Here is a 23,287-nt window from a genome sequence, read left to right on the forward strand (position 1 = left end):
TGCACCCCCTGCCCCCGTTCACCGCCCTCCCCGCCCCCCAACTCCGCACCCCGCCATCCCTATGGTGGTTCTCTTTTCCTTCAAATGTGGAAGGAGTCTGTGATGTGCAATATAAATCAAAAGTGATTTTTTTTTTTTTGGCCGTGCAGCAAGATCTGTGGGATCTTAGTTTCCCAGCCAGGGTTCTCACTCATTCCCCCTGCAGTGAATGGGCAGAGTCTTAATCACTGCACCACCAGGGAAGTCCTAAATCCAAAGTGATTTTTTAGAATTTTAGTAAATTTAGTGTTTTACTACAGAACAAGCAAAAAATTCTTAACCATCTAGAGCAGTCCTTCTCTAAAATTTCAGAAAGCATCTCACACTCCAGAGGCTTTCAGCCTCTGTTCTTGACTCTCTTTCTTTCCTTGACACTTCTTTCATTTTCTCTCCTGCATTGATGTGTCATTCCCAGGACCCTCATCCTGGCTAACTGGTTCAGGAATAGAAGAGGGTCTGCGGTAGTAAAGTATGGACTCCCATTAAAGAATAAAACAGTTTTACACACCTCCCACCTAGAGCCCCAGCAGCTCTCAGAGCTCAAGCTCAACCACCCTAAGTCCCTTCAGGTCTGAGGGCTGAGCTGGGGCTCACCTCAGGGCAAGAGGCCCTGCCCCATCCTCCAGGAGATTCCAACCAGCAGAGTTATCCGACCTGGACTTGAGAGACACCTCCCTCTTGGGAGAAGAGGCCACCCTATGAGTCTGATGTCTTCAGTCATCTTCAACAAGTGACTTTTGGTGTCAGGAACACAATGCCAGGCCTCCAACTGGCACAGGCGTAGGCAGCAAACAGCCTTTGCTTTCCCTCCTGCTCAAGGCACCTGGGAATGCGGGTGTGGGGGAAGGGCCGCCTCCACCATGCAAGTCCCCAGACAACGCTCCAGCCCTGGACACGTTCAGCAACTGTGTGCAGTTTGGGTTTTCGGAGAAGGTAACGCCTGAGCTGAGTCGCAACAGGTGGAGAGATTTGTAAAGGTGGAAACAGTCGAAGTGTCCAGCGACTAATGACGGGTAAACAAATTGCGGCGAGTCCATACCGTGGGGTACTGTTCGGCCTTCACAGGGAAGGGAGCGCTGACACAGGTCCCAGTGCAGGAACCTTGAGGACACTCTCCTAAGTGTAAGAAGCCAGTCACAGGAGGATAAATTCTGTATGATCCCACTTACAGGAGATACCTAAGGAGTCAAATTCAGAGACAGAAAGTAGAATGGGGGTAGAGTGGGGCTGGGGTCGGGGGTAGGAAATAGAGAGTCCCTCCCACAGCACCCAGGGCGGCAGAACAAGGCCCCCAGGAGGCCCCCCTGGTCCCCTGCACCCTCCCAGCTTGCCAGTCCCTCCAGGAGCTGCCTCAAGGTAGGAAGACGGCAGCAAGCAGACTTCGCGGCGGGGAGGGACGCTGGGCAGTGTCCTTCCACCTGCCCCTGCCCCTCCTTCAGTCTCCCAGAGCCTGGACGTGGCAGCATTTGCTTCCTCTCTGTGCCACGAGGACTCTCCACTGGGTCACATTCCCCTGCGCTGGCATCTGCCTCCCCTTGGTGGGGGGGGTGCAGAAACCAGCTGATGGGTAAGGGAACTGAAGTCAAGACGAGTTTCCACAGGTGAGCCATGACCCAGGAGACGCTATCCAGGCTGAGCTCGGAGGAAGGACTCCAAGGACTCCAGAAGAGGGAGGGCTCAGGGGAGGGCAGGCCAGCAGGGCTGCAGGACTAGAGGGTGAGGCATGGGGCTCCCAGGGGCCAGGAGCTGCCGCTCACCAGCTGATGAAGTCTGAGGCAGCGTAGGAGATCCAGGCTCAATCTCTGGGTCAAGAAGATCCCCTGGAGAAGGAAATGGCAACCCACTCCAGTATTCTTGCCTGGGCAATCCCATGGACAGAGGAGCCTGTCTGGCTACAGTCCATGGGGTCACAAAGAGTCGGACACGACTGAGCTACTAACATTCATTCATTGCTGACTGTAAATGGGCTAGCAAATAGGAGGGCATACCTTGCGATCCTTGGTGCTTGAGCACTGTCCGTTCTGTCCTTATTAAAGGGAAGTTCAAGTTCCACACAAACACCTCCCCCACTCTCCCTCCCTGCAGACACCTCTGGGTCTAGCTGGTTGCCAGGCTCCATCCACAAGCACAGGAATGAATGAGGAGGGGCCTTCAGATGCCACGGATGCTTTAAAATATGTCTATTTCAGTCACTGAATTACTGTTTTAGAATTTCTTAAATGCCGGAGAGCAAAAGCTGCCTCTGACCACGTTTTGCTGCCTCCCGGCCCATCTCCAGAGCCCCCCTCCTTCCCCAGGGGCCCCTCCCGGGTGAAGGGCAGAGCACGGCCCCCTCTGCAGCCCCATACTGCGTGGCCTGGAGCCCCTGCTCCAGGCCTGGAGCTTGGACCCTGTCCAGGCTCAGAGCCAGGATAATCACGCCTCTCTCCTCCGAGCATCTGAGCCAATTAAAAAGACAAATGACCACTGGCTTATCTTCCCTTCTCCTCTGCCCCTCCATCCCTTCCCACCCCCACCACCTCCTCCCCTCTAGGGAATGGAGCTAGAGACCTCCAGGCCGTGATTCCCTTCTGGAACAACCAGGCTCCCCCACAGTCCTGCTCCCCAAACCTGCCCTGGTCCTTTCAAGGTCTTGATGGATGAAACAGCTCAGGCCTCCTCCTGGAGCTTCTGAGTGTCCTCAAGCCAGAGGATGGACAGTCAGGGCACAGGAGTGAACTGGGAGAAAGTAAAGCAGAAAAACTACAGGCGCAGATGATTTTTGTTTTTTGCTCTTTTGGAAGAGAAAGACTTAGAGCTTATTTTCAAACTCTGGCCTTGGAGCCTGGAGCTTTAGCAGAAGACTATTTCTAGAGGGGTGTTCAATTCATTCAGTTTATGGTTAAGGTGACCAGGTCCCCTGCTTTGAAGGAAGGCCAGCCTGCCCATGAAAGAACAGGAGTTTTGGGTGTGGAAAACACTAGGTCTAGTCCAACCTTTCAAGCTCCCAGAACCAGAGCGAGTTACGGAAGCCTCTAAGCCTGTACCTCCATTTATCAAATGCCTATCTCATAGGAGGGTTAGAAGAAATAAGATATCATGCAGTAAGTGCCTGGCACAGCATTGGGTACATACAAGGCAAGCCATTAATATCCATCAATTCTCTTCCCCATTGTGGAAACCTCAAGACATTTATCCTTTCTCTATGGCTCACACCTTTACCTCCTATCACAGCTTATTTAAGGGTCTCATAAGTATCACCAACAGAAAGTTTATCCTGAAATCTAACTGAAGAAAAAAAAAAAATCTTTGATACTGTCTCTCCCTGATGAGCTCCTGTTCATTCTTCAAAACCCAGTCTAATTGTCACCTCTCTGGCTTTGACCTTCTCTACCTTCTCCCAGCACCTTGATCACACTTCCATTCTTACTCAGCAATATTGTAATTGCTCCACTAAGTTAATGAGTATTTACTGAGAGTCTGCCACAGGTGAGGCACACTGCCAGATGCTGGGATACTTTGGTTAACAGCATGAAGGATATCCTCACTGTCTTGCAGCTTATAGTCAAGTTAGAAGAAACAGACATTTTTTAAATAATTCTAAAAAATAAGCAATTTGTCTTATTTTGTCTTATTTCCTATATAAGGGACCCCTTGTTGGCTTCTTTGTATCCTGAGAAACTGCGTGGCGCCAACAGACTAGGAAGCTCGGCAGATGTTCGTTCTCTCCTCCAGCTTCATTTTCAACGTCTCTTTCCTCTGGGAAGATGATGAAGGTCTGTTTGCAGGCCCCTTTGGCGGTCAAGGTCCATCTGCTCCTTAGGTCTGAGCAGCTCTGAGTGCTGCGTTTCATGGCCACACCAGCAGACTCAACAGCCACCTGGTATGGACAGAGTTCCCCAGACGCACTGCTCCGAGCCAGAGAGCACAGCAGAGAGCTTGGACTGGCCTGTCCCCACCAGGCTGGGACCAGGGAGGAAGGCTGCGTGTGCAGGCTGGGGGAAGCCCGGCTATTGACCAGGCACCGCCCGCTGAGTTGTGGCGCTGCCCCTGAAACCCTCCCCGCCGCCCCACCCCCAGAGTCAGGGATCGGCAGGAGCTGACTTCTTTCCTGTTCCCCACTACAGCCAGCTCTCTGGAGAGGAGCACTGTGGATGACGTTCGGGGTCACTGGGGTCCTAGAGCCATGGTGCTAAGAAGGAATTCCGAGATCAGCCAGTCCAAGTCCCTCATGGATGGAGAAGACAACCAACACTCCAAGTAGGAAAGAGTCGTGCTTTTCTCCAACAGGACCTTGGAGACCGTCCACTTCAGGAGAGGAAACTTGTGGATTTTATGCTCCTCATCCACTTTCAGCACACGTCACTGACCAGTAATGGCCCTTTCCTTCTCCTCTAACTGAGACAAGGTCCCTAGTCCTTCCAACATGGACGTCCAGGCAGAGATGGCTGAGCTGACACACGAAACAATGAAGATGATAATGATCTTTCATATGGCTATCGTATGCTGCTGCTGCTGCTTATTCGCTTCAGTTGTGTCTGACTCTGTGCGACCCTATGGACTGCAGCCTGCCAGGCTTCTCTGTCCCTGGGATTCTCTAGGCAAGAGTACTGGAGTGTGTGCCATGCCCTCCTCCACGGTATCTTCCCGAACAGGGCTTGAACCCAGGTCTCTGGCATTACAGGCATATTCTTTACCGCTGAGCCACCGGGGAAGCCCATGTATCTGTATATATATATTCAAATACCTGTATATACAAAGCTTGTTTTGTGCTGAGTCTCTACGTGCATGGCCTCATTTGATTCTCACAATCCTTCCAGGAAAGTGCTTCTATTATTATTCCTATCTTGCAGACAAGCAGAGGAGACTTAGCTGAAGTAACTTGTCTGAGGTTTCACAGCTGGTGACCCTCATGCTTGCCAGCCTGGGCCCATGGGCTGCAAGCAGGGAAGCCAGGTGTGCACACACACACACAGACATCATCCCGAGAGTTTGTTCTGGGCCCCAAGCACCTACACAGCTCTCAGGACTGTACATGGGGTGCTGGGCCCCTTGTGGTAGTCATCATCACATTAGCTGCCCTTACTAAGCGTCTGCCACACTTCAGGGATGGTGCTGGATGGTTGGCAAACATTGTCTCGTTTTCACCTCCAAAGCAGTCTTACAAAGTAGGCATCACTGCCTTCATCATTTTGCTGTTGTGTAGTCGCTACGTCGCGTCCACACTTTTGCAACCCCATGGACTGTAGCCTGCCAGGCTGCTCTGCCCATGGGATTGTCAGGCTCCTCTGTCCCTGGGATTTCCCAGGCAAGAATACTAGAGTGGGTTACCATTTCCTTCTCTAGGGGATCTTCCCTACCCAGGGATCGAACCCAGGTCTCCTGCATTGGCAGGCGGATTCTTTACCATCTGAGCCACCAAGGAAGCCTTCATCATACAGGTGGGATAACTGAGGCTCAGGGAAATTAATTAATGCATGCAAGGCTATGGCAGCATGAGCACTTGAACTTGGGTGGTCTGTCTCCTGAGTCCATGCTCTCTTTTTCCATGACACCAAGCCTTGCCCCCAGAGGTGCTGGTGGAAGGCAAGATGCTCTATGTTTGCAGGCCAGAGCTGCAGCCAGCACGGTCCCTGGCTTGCCGGGAGATGTGACACCTGACTCAGGGGTGCACGACCCGGTCCCCTCGCCAGTGGGTACACTGCCACTCACCCCCATGCTTCCAGCCACCATTTGTCTCAAGCAGCCAGACGGCATGGAAGACAGGACTCAGCCCCAAAGCTACTTGGTCCCACCTGTCCAGGTATGGTGGTGTGGTGGAGAAGAAAGCACCCGAGATCAGAAGTCATCAGAGCTGGTACTGGCTCCATGACCTCTGGGACTCAAGTAACCTCAGGGACTCATCTCCACCTGGGAAACGAGGAGCCCCAGCCCCTCCAGTGGAGGCTGGTGAGGAGCTCAAATGAGCTCACACAGGCACAGAGCCCAGTCCCAGAAGCCAGGGGACTTATGTCCAGATGTGAGTGCCACCCCATACCAGCTGGGCAACCCTGGGTGAGTCACGCCACTTTGCAGAGCCTCAGTTTCCTCTCTTGCAAGATGGGGACATGGATGGCTGGATGTGTGTGGATCAAATGCGAGGTCTGTGCGAGGCCATTCTGTGGACCAGCAAGTACCGTGCCAAACAGTAAAGAGCCACCACGGGTATGAGAGCTGGACCGTAAAGAAAGCTGATCATCGAAGAATTGATGCTTTCAAACTATGGTGATGGAGAAGACTCTTGAGAGTCCCTTGGACAGCAAGGAGATCAAAACAGTCAATCCCAAAGGCAATCAACCCCCTGAATATTCATTGTAAGGACTGATGCTGACAAAACAAACTGACTCCCAAAGTAGCAGTGTTGATGGCACAAACCAGCAGTTGTGAAATGTTGCCAGCTTCCCCTGTCTTTGTGCATTCCTAGGGTCTTAGATGACTGGGCCCTTGGGGATGGGGCTCGCTGGAGTGGGCAGTCTGTCAAGACCTCCCCCTTCTTTGCAAAAGAAGCCACTGGGGCTTCCTGGCTGTCCTCGACAGCTGCAGCTGCTGCCTGAGACGTCACCATGCCCTTGAGAAGGTAGTTGGCCAGTGCAAGTTTAGTCTGAAATTCCATTCCGGTCCTCCCCCTGCCCCGAGCGCAAGGCCTTGAAGATGTTACATGCTGTGTGGGCTGGACAGGCAAAAGTAACGGGGAGAGAAAGAGGAGTAAGAGGGAGACTGTGAGCACAGTGATAGCAGGGTCAAGGCCAGAAAACACAGCGCAGACCAAAGGCTTGTGGGATCCTCTTCTGGCTGAAGCAGTCATTAGTGGAGATACATAAAATTAAGTGTCTTCACAGCTCCTTCATCTCCAGACCTCATGTCATTTTCCAAATACAAGTCTTTCCCGCATCCTTTGCCCTGTAATAGCAGCAATGCCCTTGTAACTCTAACCTAGAAATGTTCAGGCCTTTGCCCACATGTCACCTGCATCTTTTTTTTTTTCTAATTTTGGGGGGCCTTCCCTGGCAGTCCAGTGGTGAAGACTCTGGGCTTCCCAATGTAGGAAGCATGGGTTTGATCCCTGGTCCCATAACTAAGATACCACATACCAAGAGGCATGGCCAAAAAAAATTTTTTTAATTCAAAAAAATATTTATTTAGTTGCATCTTGTCTTAGTGGCCCCAAGGCATGTGGGCTCTTAGTTCCTTAACCAGGAATCAAACCCACATCCCCTGCACCTGAAGGCGATTCTTAACCACAGGATCCCCAGGAAAGTCCCTAAAGAGCATCTTTTAAATGGTGGACCATAGTGGTGGCTTCCCCACCAACCTCCAACCCCACAACATGCCCTGGTTTCCTTATAGATGGAGCTGTGTCCCCTCCAAGTTCCTACGGTGAAATACTGACTCCAGAACCCCAGGATATGACTGGATTTGGAGATGGGGCCTTTAACAAGGTAATTAAGTGAGGTCATTAGGGTGGGTCCTAATCCACTATGACCAGTGTCCTTATAAGGAGAGGAGATTAGGCCACGAACGCACAGAGGGACAGCGTGCAGACGCACAGAGAAGACGGCCATCTGCACGCCAAGGAGAGAGGCCTTAGGAGGAACCGACTCTGCCCACAGCTTGCTCTTGGACTCCCTGTCTCCAGAAGTGTGAGAGGAAACGTTTCTGCTGCTATGGCAGTCTGAGCAGATCAACGCTGTTTCATATTAGCTTCAGTTTAATGCAAGTGATTCCCCAGCCGGGGCTGGCCAGGCTCTGGGCAGACAGTAGATTCAAAGAGAAAAAAGCCCGTCCCAGCCATCAAGTTGCTCCCGGTCCAATGAGAGGTCAGATAAGTCGGGGACAGAATTCATTTGGGGGGAGGTCAGAGAGAGCACTGAGCATGGAGTGATTAATTACATGGGAACATCCAGGAAGGCTTCTCAAAGGAGGTGAAGTCTGAGTACATTCTCAGAGGATGGAAGAGACTGGACAATTTGGCGGGCAGAAAAGAAGAGGGAGTGAGCGCCTGGCAGAGACACTGACACACGAAGAGACAAGGCAAGTTTGGGAAATTATCCAGATTACAGGAGTAAACAAAGCACCAGCTGGAGTGGGGAGGGGTGATGTCGAAAAGCCATATAACCTCTCTGAGTGCGGTTTGCCCCTCTGTGAAATGGGGAAAACAGCATCTCATACGGTTGAACTAAGGGTCACCTGCGACACTGGCGAAGAAATTCTATGGCAAATCATTCACAACTCTTACTTCAAATAAACTCATTGTAAACCCCTTAAACTTTGTGGCTTTTTCCCCTTTAAAAAATCAGTTTATTAAAATGTAATTAAAATGCAGTAAAACTGATGAATTTTAAATGTATGGCTTGATGAGTTTCAACAAATCTACATAACTCCCCTAAACTTTGAATTCCACTCACCCTTACTATCACTTGCAAACTTCATTTGGCATGAACACCAATTAAACCAGGCCAGGCCTGTTTTATTTTAGCAACAACAAAAATAAAAATTTAGGATATCTAAAATTTAAATTTAAATTTAGAATCTAAAAGATGTGCAAACAGGTCGCTAAGACAGTACAGACAGTTCCCACATACTCCCTCATCTCCCCTTTTGTTAACATCTTACATGATATGATACACTTGGTACAATTAAAGAACTAATATTCGTGCGTTATTATTATTCACTGAAGCCCACAGTTATTCAGATTTTCTTAGTTTTCACCTAATGTCCTTTTTCTGTGCCAAGATCCCATCGAAGATGCCATGTTATGTTTATTCATCAAGTTTCCTTAGACTGCTCTTGACTGTGACAGTGCTGGCCTGATTGCTTTTTTAATTCTGAAGGTGCAGCATTTGCCAGGAAAAGTACTAATGCACAGAAGTAGGAAGGGAGGCAAATGTATTTTTTTCAGCATTGTATCATTTGGCTTAACAGCACTGGTTACAAATGAGACTCATCTGTTCCCTGAAGCAGCCCTAAAATGTCTGTGCTGGTTATCCTCTCAGTTGATTTTATCCTTTGCACTGAAAAATAATAACTAATTTACATACCATTTTAGGGCTCTCCTCCATATGACAGTCTGGGTTCTTCCTTCCCTGGAGAAATTTTCTGGTCCCAGGTGTCCTGTGCTTTTGGAATTAACCCCTGCCTCTCTGAGAGGTGAAAGGCTGCCTCCTTTCCTGACCCTGGGGATGGGGGGTGGGGAAGGGGAACAGGGGAACAAGCCTAGAGGCATCCTTCTCTCCCAAGACACCTGCCGTGGCCACTGGGTCTACTCCCACCATTCTACAATTGGTTGGGGATGCTTCCACTCTGAACCTGGGTGGCCTCAGAGGTAGGCTGGGACGGTCCGGGCTGGGTGGTCTGTTACCGGCTGTTCCTCATGAAAGGACACGTCCCACGAGTCTGCCTGCACAGGACTCTGTCTGGAACACTAGATTCTAGGACTGTGTCTGTTCACGGATCTCACATCCAGGCCCCATCAGGATGACGAGGAACTGAAAAGCAGCAGCAGCAGTCAAAGCTGCATTTGTGAGCCTGGAGTGGCTGAGAACCACAGCCCCCACCTCCCACCCACTCCCCGCCCCCTGCAGCTACAAGGCCAAGTGACCCCAAAGTCACACCCTCAGCTGAGCACCTTCCCTCTTACTCTTTTCTATTTAAATAACAGAACTTTTAAAAATGGTTCAAGTCATTGTAAAAAGAATGAAACAAGCAGATGAAATGAAAATCCCCTGGAAACACTGCTCAGTCCAGGGCCCTCCCCAAGGCCAGCAGATGAGCTTGGGTCCTCAGAGGCCTTTTCAGTGGATTCACAGGCCTCTAGAGCTTCCAAGGTGGCTCAGTGGTAAAGAATCTGCCTGCCAATTTGGGACACACGGATTCAATCCTTGGGTTGGGAAGATCCCCTGGAGGAGGAAATGGCAACCCACTCCAGTATTCTTGCCTGGAGAATCCCATGGATTCTTTGTTTATAAACTAAACAACGAATCCCATGGATTCTTTGTTTATCAACTAAACAACAATGAGTACATTTGGAAATAGGGAATGTTCTTGAGTAGCTGAAAGAGACAATTCCTCTAAGTCTTTTCCTTAAAGAATGTGAACTGAATGGTCCCATTCTGCCATCTATAGGTCCAATTCATCAAATGTACACTGTCATTTGATCAGTAATTTAGTAACCAATAAGTCATTTTCAGATGTTAAAAAACAATAAATAGGTACAGCCTATGTTCTAATATACTACATTAATACTAGATGGGCCCGCATAACATCCTCATAGACTAGAGAAAGAATACAGACTTTACATGGGTGTTTCTGCAATAAGGAATTCCCTTACGGCTCAGACAGTAAAGAATCCACCTACAATGCAGGAGACCTGGGTTCAATCCCTGGGTTGGGAAGATTCCCCTGGAGAAAGGAATGGCAACCCACTCCAGTATTCTTGCCTGGAGAAGAGCCTGGCGGGCAACAGTCCTTGGGGTCGCAAAGAGTCAGACACGATTGAGCGACTAACACTTTCACTTTCTACAGTAAGGATGTAGGAAGGTTCATATAATGATCTACTGACAGAAGTTTGGACCCCTTCTCATTGTTTTCTGTTACAAACCATGCTGTAATTAAAATGTGACCCCTCTTTTATTTTGTAGGCGAAGCTGGTGGATGACCACATCTCCAGTGGGGCCAGATAACCATGCGTCTCTCTCTTCACCCTGGGAACAGCAAGAGAAAGAAAGCCTCTTGCTCTGCACGTTTCCCCGGCATGGTGCATAAGGGGTGACTCATGCACCCCTTCCCAAGTTGTGTCTATTTCTACGAAGATAGCTGGTGAATCTTTGAAAACGTTGGCATTGTTGAATGATGTTCTCAGTCCTGACTCTTCTTTAGGTTTCAGACTATTTGCCATGAAGATGACCATAGGAACAATATAGAGATGGTATTGTGTTCTGTGGCTGCCATAACAGATGATCACAAACCTGGTGGCTTAAAGCAGCAGAAATTTATTCTCCCATGGCCGTGGAGGCCGGAAGTCTGAAATCAGGCTGTCGGCAGGGCCATGCTCCCTCCGAAGCTTCCAGGGGAGCATCCTTCCCAACCTCTCTGGCTTCCTTGCTGGTGTCCACGTCACTCCAGTCTCTGCCCCTGTCTTCAAGTGGCCTTGTCCTCTGTCTGAGTCTTCTTTTCTGTCTCTTATAAGGACACTTGTCATTAAATTTAAACTCCACCCAGGTAAATCCAGAATGACCTCCTCTCAAGATCCTTAATTACACCTGTAAAGACACTTTTTCCAAATAAGGTCACATCCACAACTGCTGGGGTTAAGATATATACGTATGTTTTAGGGCCACCATTCAACTCACTACTGGGATCATGAGTGCAACCCCCCACTTCACAGATGGATGGATTCTTCCCTGTCAGGGGTGATAAGTGCTATGGGGAAAAAAGCAGAAGAGAGACCAGGGAGGCGCCAGGCCAGGGGCAGGGTTCCTGCTTCAAATAGGGTGGTCAGAGACGGCCTCTCCGATGATAAGACATTGACCAAGAGCTGCAGAAGTGAGGATGTGAGTCACACGAGCATCTGGGTGAAAGCCTTTCAAGCAAATGGGACATCAAGGGTGGATCTGACCTCCATGTACCCTCTGCACTTTGCTTCTATTGTTGTAATAATTTTTGACACTATTTATATTTTAGCCAAGTGCATATTCGTCTCCTGGATTACACTGCAAGCTCCCAGATAGAAACTGTATCTTTCTCCTTGTGACATCCGTAGCACCTCGCCAAGTGCATGATGCATGATGAGTATTTTACAAGAAAGTGAGTGAATGACAGGAGATATGAAGGGATGTATGGCTTAAATGACTTGCCCAAGGTCACACTCCTGGTCAGGAGCAATGCTGAGACCAGAACACCAGAACTCCGATGCTCACGAGAAAGCAAAGCAGCTTTCCAATGGAAGCTCATTAATTCTCTTTGAAGAATCAATTTCTTCTATCGAGATACACAGAGTAGATGTAATCACATTACAGGACTGAGACACAGGCCTCCTCAAGTCATGGGCTTAAATATTCTTAAATATTAATAATATTAAATATTCTTATTCTTAAATAAGAATATCCCCACTGCTCTAAAGCCAGGAAACTTTTCATAAATGTCTGCTTATGTGGCCAAGGAAGTAGAAAGGACAAAATCAATAAACTGAGTATTGAAATTGAGTAATAAATTGAGTATCTTGAAAATCGACCTCATTCCAATGAACAACCACACAAGCAAGCGAGTGCCCTGGGAGGGGGTCACGGACAGAGTGACACACAGCACCAGGCAGGGGGCTCAGCCGATTATCAGCAAGGACAGTGGCAGTGAAGAGGGAGACCTGGACTGGCTTCGAGGCTGGGCCTCAAGGCCATGGTGGACCAGGTCCAGTGAGCTCAGATCAGCAGGACCTAGAAAGTGAGTGAAAGGGCAAGGTGCTGTAAAGTTTGGTGGGTTCCAAAGTCAGGTAAGGCCAGAGGCCAAGGACCCAGACAGGAAGATCGGAGGTCAACTGATTACAGGCAGCACGGGGCAAAGCACTTGCAGGACCTTGGATAGCTCCACGGGAAGCTCTGCGAGGGGACTGACAGGGTCTTTCCCACTCCAAGTCCCAAGGGTGAACAGTTGGATCCACCTCTCCAACGAAACTCTGAGATTTATGGGACCCCCTGTAATCACACTGGCTCTGACCCTCTTGGTTGTGAAGAACAAAAGGGCTTCTACACTCTGAGCACGTTTTCCCGAAGTAGTGACTTTTCCAGCATGTGTAAGGTGTTGTGTTGACATGACTGACGGTTGTCAAAGCCACAAGGAAGCAGGAGAGATCAGTGGTCAAGGAGGAGCCGTAGCCATGTTCAAGATCTTCCAGCCCCAGTGCAGACCCCACTCCTGATCTGACTTGCCTGCTCCAGCTGGTGCAGCAATTCAGCCTCACTATGCAGTTCAGTTCAGTCGCTCAATTGTGTCTGACTCTTTGCGAGCCCATGGACTGCAACATGCCAGCCCTCCCTGTCCATCACCAACTCCCAGAGTTTACCCAAACTCACGTCATTGAGTCGGTGATGCCATCCAACCATCTCATCCTCTGTCGTCCCCTTCTTCTCCTGCCTTCAGTCTTTCCCAGCATCAGGGTCTTTTGGGCGGGGGCAATCTTCATCCATGTAGGCATCCCCAGGCCATGCAAGAATACCTGTGATGTGTCAGAACAAGTGTGCACTTCGGAGGCATTTAACAGCTCAACAAGTTAGTTTCTTTGAGCCTCTACTTTGTCACCTGTAAAGTGGGGACAAGAATATCTTTCAGAATGATTGTAAGGACTGGTCAAGCTACACAAAGCACCCAGCACGCAGTGGGGTTTCGGTGAGTGATCACTGTTATTAGAATTGAGACCTCTCCGTGTCTTCCTTCAGGTCACTTCTAGGGCACAGCCCTCAGAAGTGGCATTGTCTGTCTTCCCAGAGTTCTTAATCCCCTGCCACATCCCATTCAAGTTTGAAGCTTGAGTCCAGGCAGGATCTTTTATTTTTTTTAAGTATGTATCCTTCTGACCTCACTGGGTCTTACTTGAGGCATGCAGGGTCTCTATTGGTGCTGCGCAGGCTCCGCAGTCGTGGCACGTGGGTTTCAGCAGTGTGGCACACAAATTTAGCTCACCTGTGGCATGTGGGATCTGAGTTCCCCTGACCAGGGGTCAAACCAGCATCCCCTGCATTGCAAGGTGGATTCTCAACCACGGTGCCACCAGGGGAGTCCCCCGGCAGGACCGAAGACATGGTAGAAACAGCCAGCCAGGAGACGGGAGGAGGATTTTCTAAAGTCAGCAGAAGCTTAAGAATAGCTTCACACACTAATAAAATATAACATACTTGGACAGCACAGCCTGGAGAATGGTTGAAGACGAACTCGATGTCAGCACAGCCTGGGGAGACTTTTCTGCCCCCAGAATTAGACCACTGCACTACTTCTGAGGAACATAAAAATACTGGTGGGGTTATTTGTGACAAGAAAGAGAAGCCAGGGCTGGATCATCCAGCTCTGGATTCAAACCCTCTGTCTGGCTCTCACAGACTCTGAGGCCTTGAGCAAGTCATATAACCTCACAATCCTTGGCTTTCTCATGTGCGAAATGGGCAACTAACACCTCCATCAAAGAGCTGATGAAAAGTAAGTGAGAAAACATTTTTACAGTTCCTGCCAGGGCAGAGTTTTGCAACAACATTTATCCTAGAGCTATTGAACCTGGGCATAACCAGTGCAGGCCCAGGGGCAGGGTGGCCCCATCACACACAGACCATGGCGGCCACAGCCCACTCTCGGGCTCCCCAGGTCCCCTCCCCACAGCCATTCAAGTCCTCGGGGACACCAAGCCTGAAGTCCTCCTGTCTCACAGGGTCCAGCCGTGGCAGAACTGCTGGCCTGGAGGGATGAGTCCTAGCATCCGGGGTCCCCCGTCCTCTGAGACATCCCCTCCAGCTTCCCAGAGCAAACTCCCGGAGCCCTGGGGAGCCCCAGCTCGGCCAGCTGTTCCATGTCTAATCTGAGGAGCCGAAATTCTAATAGGGATGATGGATGAGCTTCTGGGCGAGGGGAAAGGGAGCGGCACTTTCCTCTGACACAGAGCCTGGTCCCGCGGGTGCCGGGATGAGTGATGCTCTCCAGGGGGGCAAAGGGCTGTTGTCTGAGTCAAGGGATGATTTAACTCCTCAGGGAGCCAGCGTTCCCTCCAATAACTCACCCTCCTTTAGAAAGGGAGTGGCGTCCCCCGGTTCTGTCGGCGTCGGTGCCCACTCAGTGGCAGGCGGGGCCTGGGAGCAGTCAGCACAGGGACCCGTGTCAGCAGCCGGCAGGGTGGCCGGGAGCCAGCAGGCACAGGGCGGGTCAGTGTACTGACCGCTGGGCGGGGGCTGCCCCAGGCTGCCGAAGGGATGCCCAGGGGAGGAAGGAGCAGTCAGACTGGCTGGGAACCAAGGCCAGCCCAGGACAGGTGTAAAGGGTTCTTATTGCTGTTTACCCTCTAAGTCCTGCTCAGCTCTGTACAACCTTATGGACCATAGCCTGCCAGGCTCCTCTCTCCATAGGATTTCCCAGACAAGAACACTGAAGTGGGCTGCCATTTCCTCCTCCAAGGGATCTTCCTGACCCAGGGACTGAACCCTCGTTTTCCGCATTGGCAGGCGAATTCTTTACCACTGAGTCACCAGGCCGGTAAAAATGGTACTAGAGGATTCAAATTTGGGACAAAAAGAATTTCCCAACAATCAGATGTACACTCCCACCCGTAAAGAGTAAACTGTGTCCTGAGGTGGCTGGTGAGGGTTATGGAGAAATCAAGAATTTATTTGCAGGGCAGTAATGGAGAAACAGACATAGAGAACAGAGTTATGGACACGGGGAGAGTGGAAGAGAAGGTGAGATGGAAATTTATATTACCATACACAAAATAGATAGCCAACGGGAATGTGCTGTATGTCTTAGGAAACTCAAACAGTGGCTCTGGGACGGGGAGGGAGATGGGAGGGAGCTTCAAAAGGGAGGGGATATATGTATACCTATGGCTGATTCATGTTGAGGTTTGACAGAAAATAACAAAATTCTGTAAACCAATTATTAAACCTGCAATTAAAAAATAAATTAATTTTTAAAAAAAGACCCCTGTGCATTGCTGGTAGAGTGTGAAATGGTGGAAACCAGTATGATGGTTCCTCAAAAAATTAAACATAAAATTACCATTTGATCTACCAACAGATATTTTACACCATGTTCATAGCAGCATTAATCACAGATGCCAAAAGGTGTAAACAACCAAGGTGTCCATCAAGAGATGCACGGAAAAACAAGAATGTGGCCTATCCATACAGTGGGATAGTGTGGGCTTAGTCGCTCAGTCATGTCTGACTCTTTGTGAGCCCGTGGACCATAACCCACCAGGCTCCTCTGTCCATGGGATTCTCCAAGCAAGAATACTGGAGTGGGTTGCCATTCCCTTCTCCAGAGGATCTTTCCAACCCAGGGATCAAACCTGGGTCTCCTGCATTGCAAGCATATTCTTTATCTGCTTGCTTGTATGAACCACAGGGAAGTTCCTAAGTGGTATAGTATTCAATCTTAAAAAGGAAGGAAGGGGTTTCTTTGGTAGTCCAGTGGCTAAGATTCCAGGCTCTCAAACCCAGGGAGCCTGGGTTTGATCCCTGGTTGGGGAACTAAAGATCCCACGTACCACAACAAGATCCGGTGCAGCCAAATAAATAAAAATTAAAAAAAATTTTTTTAAAGGAAGTGAATCCTGATACATATGACAACCTTGAGGTTGAACCTTGAGAACTTTATGCTGAGTGAAATAAGTCAGACATAAAGGATATATACTACACGATCCCATTTATATGAGGCACCTAAAGCTGTCAAATTCATAGAGACAGAGAGGAGAGTGCCAGGGGCTGGGAGCTGGAGGCAGGAGGAGTCATTATTTATGGGGACACAGTTGCAGCTTGTGATGATGAGGAAGTTCTGAAGATGGAAGGTGGGGATGGTTGTGCAGCAATGCAAATGTACAAAATGCCACTGAACTGTACACTTAAAATGGTTAAAGTGGTCAATTTTATGTGACGTATGCGTGCCTGCTCGTGTGCTCTGTCGCTTCCGTCATGTCCAACGCTTTGTGACCCCACAGACTGTAGCCCGTGAGGCTCCTCTGTCCATTGGATTTTCCAGACGAAAATACTGGAGTGGGCTGCCATGGCCTCCTCCAGGGGATTTTTCCAACCCAGGGATCAAACCCAGGTCTCCTGCATTACAGGAAAATTCTTTATCACTGAGCCACCGGGTATTTTGCCACAAGGAAAAAAGGAAAAAATTGAATGTCAATAAACACAAGAGAAGGGGCTCAGGCTTTTGAAGGACCCAAGGGCTTTGAAAGTAACAAGCTGTTTGAGCATGGGGGAGACTTAGTAAACTCAAGAGAAAATGGAGATACAGCCTCTGGGGCCTGTCCAGGGCAGATCCTCTCCGTCCGAGATGACAAGGCCCAAGGCATCTGCCCTTGGAAAACAGATACAAAATTCATATCAACCCTGACAGTCCACTTCCTAAGTCATCTCCTGTGTATTCTGTCTACTATAAGAATTACAAAAATACTCATGGCTAATATTTACTGCATGCCAGTCCCTATGAGAAGCACGCCATGCACACTGTTCCCCTAAAACTCACAACAAACCTAAGAGGTACTGTGATCACTCCTCTTGCACATGAGGAAAACTGATACCCAATGCAATTCAGCATCTATTATTTTTGCAATTAAATATCTCAAGCCAGAGATTTCTCTGGCACTCACTCTTCCACCAGCATGCGATGTAGACCAAGTGGCATGAGGGGCGGGCTGAAGACTGTGCAAAGGAGCCCTGAGCTGGGTCTTCAAGTAAAATGGGGCTCCAGCTATGAACCCAAATGCTGCACTCACTAGCCATAACTTAGCCTCAGTCTCTCATCTGCAAATTGGTGATGATCATCACACCTGCCCAAAGGTTTGCCAAGAGGACCAGGATGCAAAGGGGCAACAACACAAGAGCTTAACCCAGCTCCTCGTACGGACGAGGTGCCGACGAGCACCCACTCTCCTTGTGAGCATCCGTCTTTCCCCGTCTGAGTTTTCAGAGTGCTTGGTTGCACTTAGTAACTCCTACCAAGCACTGGATGGAGCACTTAACTCAGCCCAGCAACTTGCCAACTCCCCAAGCTATTAGAGGCCAAGGTCTCATCTCGCTCCTCTCTGGGTGTCCAGCAGTAGAGCAGGAAGTGCACAGTGAATGTCTGAGTGAATGGTAACATAATAAACGGATGCATCATGCTCTCTGACCAAAACAAAACAAAATCCTCCTGTGGCTACAATCGAAGTCACAGCCTAGCGGTCCACGAGGCAGGCCAGAGCGCCATCCTGCCCCATCCTCGCAGACGACCAGTCGGCTACCTCGGGTCGGGCTGACCTCAGAAAGGATAAGGGGAGCAGGCGGCTTTGGGAGGGGGCGGCCCCGGCAGACAGGCGGGAGGAAGTGATGGCTCTGGGCCCTGTGGTGGAAAAGTGGAGGCTGTGAAAAAAATGAGTGGGAAATGAAATCAAGGAGCCGAGGGAAACGGCAGATCTGTTAACAGGCTGTTTTTGCTTTTGTCTCTGGAGAAGGAAGAGGATGGAGAGCAAAGAGGAGAGTCACGCCGGCTTCCTGCCCTGCCCACCGCCGGGTGGAATTGCGCCAGATAGTGGCTGATAGTGGTGGAAACGGGGAGACAAGATAAAGGGGCGGCACACAGGCAGCAGACCCCTGGAGCCAGAGCAGGAGCCTGGGAGGCGCGGGAGGGGAGAGGAAGAGGTGAGGAAGCTGGGAGGAAGGCCTCACCAAGACGGACCCAGCAGAAGCTCCCAACTGGCTGGGGCATCTGTCCAGGGATGAGACGTGCTATTGCTCAGACTCAGGGGAAACCCCACTTTCTCCAGGAGTTCCTACCTGTCCTGAGTTCTGGGGCTGTGCAGGGTGGCCTGTTAGCAGCCCAGCTTCCTCTAAGGGTGTTTGCTGCAGGATAGGTGGCTGGTCCAAGTGGAGGCTCTACCAAAGGGCTGATTCCTCACCTTCCCTGAGAGTGGCTTCAAGGAGGCTTCATTTCCTCCCTGTGACCCCTGACCTCTGGAGGCCCTGGGTGGTCTCTGGTGACCAGAGCAGGAGCTTGGTCTGTACCCACTTGGTTCCAGTGCCTTCTCCGACTTCGGGGATCAGAGGGCACGTGGGGGGGCCTGTGTGAGCAGTGCTTCTGTGCATGTGTCCACAACTCCACACACACCGCCCCCCCCACCTCCTGAGATGCAGCCTGGAGCTGACATCCACGCAGGGCACAAGCATCCCATAGACGCCTGGGCTTCCTGACCTGGCACCCCCGCAGTGTGACACGCTCGCCACTGCTTCCTCACAGAGCTAAGCAAGGCATAGACCGAGAGACAGCATGGAGCCAGTGTCAGGAAGCGCCCAGAGGCAGCTGCCCCTTTCCCCGTGGCTGACCCTAGACCATCGTCAGCTTCTCTCCGAGCCTCCACTTCCTGCTCTGTCCTCAGCGTCCAGTGTCGCTTCTGGCTCCTGCTCCAGGAGGCCGAAGTGTGGGGTGGCCTTGCCATCACAGACCCACACGGATGCCCTGCCGTAAGAGCTCAGGTCATAGCCCATCTCCCAGAATCTTGCTTTCTGCACAGCACCCCCTCATCAGCTCATTCATCCACTCGGCCCATGTTTTCTGAACAGCTTCTGTGTGCGAGCCCCAGGCTGAGATACAGGGACATGGTGTGGACACGGTGGGGACAAGAACAACCCGCTTCTGCCCCATTGGGGCTCTGGATTGACAGGTGATGACAAGAATCAAACGAATGATCATTACCAAGCACAGGAGGTGCTATTAAGGGTTCTGTGAGACATAAATACTGGGAAGGGGGTACAAGCCAAGGAAGAATACATCACATCCTCATCAAGGCCACAGACTTCTTGCATGAGCTGGTATTTCAATTGCAGATCTCACAGGAGAAAGGGGAAAGGCGAAGGACTGAGACAGAAGGCAGAAAGGAGAAAGGGACCAGCTTACAGAGATGAGCCAGGCATTGTGTGTTAACATGGTATCTGTAAAGCTCTGATAACTCCCTAAATGTGACTGTTTATCTGGGCAGGGAGGAGGCACTTAACTGTATGTAAGAATCTCCCAAGAAGCCCAGTCAGGCCTTCTGACTTCTAGAAAATTATGCTCTGAGATCATCAAAGCTTAAGGAGCATAAATGCTCGGCTGAGCAAAGGGACACCCAGGAAATGCTGCCAAAGGAACACGTGTTCCAAATGTGAAACTGGAAAGGAAAAGGTAACCTACACTGTGCCAAATAATAATAATGATTTTAAAAAGCCAAGTCTGGACAAACTGGGCAGCAAATGCTTGTCTTCTGTGTCACGGCCCCTTCCTCTTGCACTGACCCTTTCCCCTGTGGTGTTTTCCACGGGCACTCAGCACTCACAGAAGAGAACATGTGAATACCTATTTACAGTAAGCTGTTCATGACTTGCATGTGGTCCACCCAGAAATATCTGCACCTTAAAATGGGACAGACAGAAGGATCATTGATGCAATTACACCCAAACCACGGAGGAGAGATTTGAGACCTGTAGGAACCCTTCAAATTCCTCAGGGGAGGAGAACTGACTTTGCTTAAAGTTGCCCATGAAGGAAGAGATAGTTAGGGAACTTGGGATGGATGGGAAAGCACAGATATATTTAAAATGGATAGCCAGTAAGCACCTACTATATAGCACATGGAACTCTTCTCAATGTTATCTGGCAGCCTGATGGGAGGGGAGTTTGGGGGAGAATGGGTACATGTATATGTGTGGCTGAGTCACTCGGCTGCTCACCTGAAGCTATCACAACACTGTTAATCAGCTATACCCCAATACAAAACAAAACGGTTTTGAAAAAAGAATTTATACACAACTTAATTATAAAGTTAGTTTAATATTTTTTAAAAAACAACTTACCCTTGAAAACACCATCTCCAATCCACCACGCAGCACTGTAGTTCTGCCTCTGTCATTCTAATATTCCACTTTTGGAACTTCCAAAAGAGAACCCTGTCAGGAAGGAGGTGTATCCAATGTGGCCTGGAATTGGGGAAGGGCACATCTGTTTCGGATGTCTGGTCGCCTTAACCCCCTCAGCCCTGGCCTCTGGGATGACAGAGGATATGGCAAGCCCCTGATGAAGGAAGATCACCCAGCAAACACGACAAAACACAGCGCCTGCTTCTCTAAGCTTCTTTTTGTCCCAGGAGTGTGTGTTTAAGAGACAAAGCCAAGTGCTCTATTTGCTGCCACTTGAGGTCTTGGGAAAGGCCTGGATGTGGACTCAAAGGACCCAGGTTTGACTTCCAGCTCTAGGTAAGCCCTGAGTCCTTGGTCTAATGTGGTGGTGGAGATTAGCCAGCAGGCCTCACGAGACCTGGTGAGAACCTAACAGGATGGGGTTACTGCGAGGACTCTGGCCTTTAGGGGCTGTGCTTATTATCAGCCTATGGGTCTGGAGCCCTGGGGAGTGGGGCAGATGGATGGGAAGGGTCTCCACCATTCTGGTGTTGAGCCTTCACTTTCTTGCAGGAGCAATGCCCTCCTGCAGGGTTTGTGCATTAAATGAGGTTCACTATGACACTCTGCAAAGTAAAAACTGCATTCAAATGGAGCTTGCCAATCACATTCCAAATTAGGTTTCCCTAGAAGCACCTCAAAACAGACCCATTAGATACAAAGTTTGACTCCACAGAGAAGTCTCCAAATGCTTACTGTATGCATTCATGTTCTTTTTAAAGGTGAGGCAAAAACTTGATGCCCAACGGTCTCATTTTCCCTCTGGCAGCCAACACAGGCTGACCTAGCCCACCCAGGCACACCTCCTCCTCTCTGCTCCAGCTCTCCAAGGAGGGGATCAAGGTGATGCCCTCTAACCACCACTGGCAACTCTCCTCTGGCTGTCCAGAGATCAGGCTTTGTGCCAAAGCCTCAAACAGCTATACGCATAGCAGCCACCAACTTACTGCGTGTGACTACATGCCACGCAGCCAGCTGAAAACCTAGCCACACACCTTACCTGTTTCAGTTCTGGCCTCCGGACAATCCGTTGAGATGCTCCTGTTTAATGGAGGAAGAAGCTGAGTCTTGGAAAGGTTAATTCACCCCAGCAAAAGGGAGCAGGGCAGTGCACCATTTTCTTTCTTAACCACATTCTCTGAGGGGCTTTATAACAAAGGCAGCTCTAACACGCGCGCGCGCACACACACAGACACACACAAACACGCGCGCGTGCACACACACAGACACACACAGGGTCTCCTGTGCTCAGAGCTCTGCTATGAGCAAACAGGATCTGGGAACACGGAGCATCATGGGGAGAGGACAGACCGTATTATTAAGACTTCCCTTAAGAGTTGATGCAACTCGGGCTGGAGGGTTGGGGAGTGGTGTGCGACAGAAAGGAAGGCGAGTCTTGAGTTTTCTACCTTCTCTCAGGCTGGACCTTCCCAGATGCCTACGCTTTGGTTTCATCATTTATGCTTACCAAGCTCCTACCAAGAACAGGCTTTGGTGGGGCCTGAAGGAGCTTCTGAGGAGGACGAGCAGGAGGCCCCCTCCCCACCTGGAGCTCAGCAGAGGGAAAACGGGTCTCCAAACACCCACAGCCCGGGGTTGGGGTGGGGGGCATGACAGCACCCCCAGCACGCGCCACCCTCCCCAGCACTTCAGCTGTGAGGGTGACTGGCAGGGTCTGAGCCAGGGGCTGAGCCAGGGGCTGAGAGAAAGGCCAGGAACGGTGTCCAGGAACCCCCCCACCCTGCACCACCGTGGCGCCCTCGGCAGCCCGGCTGAGGGGGACAAGGGGTGAATTCTCGTGAGAATTCTGATAAATGGACTCCTCCGCCCCGCCCCCTCCCTCCAATTAAAGCGAAGCCCTCCCAGCGGAGATGCAGAAACCACTTCCAAGCCAGGCATGACATCAACATTTCTGCGATAAGCGGTGGACAATGGGGTGTTAGACTAATAGAAAAACACCGCTGGATAAGGCCGGCTCCTGATACCCAGGCTGATGGGAAATACCATTGTCTGTCCGCTGTCAGCTGAGTCCCGGGGCGACAGGGATTCCAGCGGCCACAAGCAGCCGCCGGGGGAGGGGCGGCGGCCCGTGGAGCTGGGGGAGGGCGCCGCAGAGAGTGGGGGTAGGGGGCGGCGAGGGTTCTCGGAGGCTCCGGAATGTTCTGCGCAGGGTGCTCTGGGCGTGGTAAACGGAGGACGCTCCCTGCTGTCCCCGCTTAGTCTGTTGGAGAAAGTGTCTCCCCCGCCCAGCGACAGCGACAGCGACGTGGAGCCTGCTGTTGCCAAGCCCGGATTCCCGCAGCAGCCAGACACCCAAGGATTGGGGAGAAAGGGAAGAACCACACTTCTCTCCACGCCCCTGGGACTGCCTTGCTTGACTGTGTTCATAGCTCACACGTGAACTTGGCGCTTGAGTCTCAGAACTCATTTTTAAAGTTTTTTTTTTTTTTTTTATCAAAGTAATATGTGCACAGTTTTTGTAATTTAAGTCAATTAGTTATAAAAGCATGTTTGACGACAAAACTATTTTCCTGCAATCGGCCTCCCCATTCTCCTTCCCATCCTGT

The 23,287-nt window shown here is 50.3% G+C and overlaps 1 long non-coding RNA gene across 2 annotated transcripts; it reads right to left on the reverse strand.

Moving 5' to 3' along the window:
• Window positions 1-55: 55 nt before the first annotated feature.
• On the reverse strand, window positions 56-22,957 carry LOC139039443 (uncharacterized). 2 transcript variants are annotated; one of them, XR_011492705.1, is made up of 6 exons: window positions 22,725-22,957; window positions 21,721-21,761; window positions 20,619-20,741; window positions 13,122-13,347; window positions 1,797-1,859; window positions 56-1,217 (listed from the first exon to the last, which is right to left on the reverse strand). It is a non-coding gene; the product is annotated as an uncharacterized lncRNA (long non-coding RNA). The 2 variants fall into 2 exon arrangements; XR_011492706.1 differs by lacking the exon at window positions 1,797-1,859.
• Between the last annotated feature and the right edge of the window lie 330 nt (window positions 22,958-23,287).

This window comes from Odocoileus virginianus, chromosome 18 (assembly GCF_023699985.2).
Source record: "Odocoileus virginianus isolate 20LAN1187 ecotype Illinois chromosome 18, Ovbor_1.2, whole genome shotgun sequence".
Lineage (NCBI taxonomy): Eukaryota > Metazoa > Chordata > Mammalia > Artiodactyla > Cervidae > Odocoileus > Odocoileus virginianus.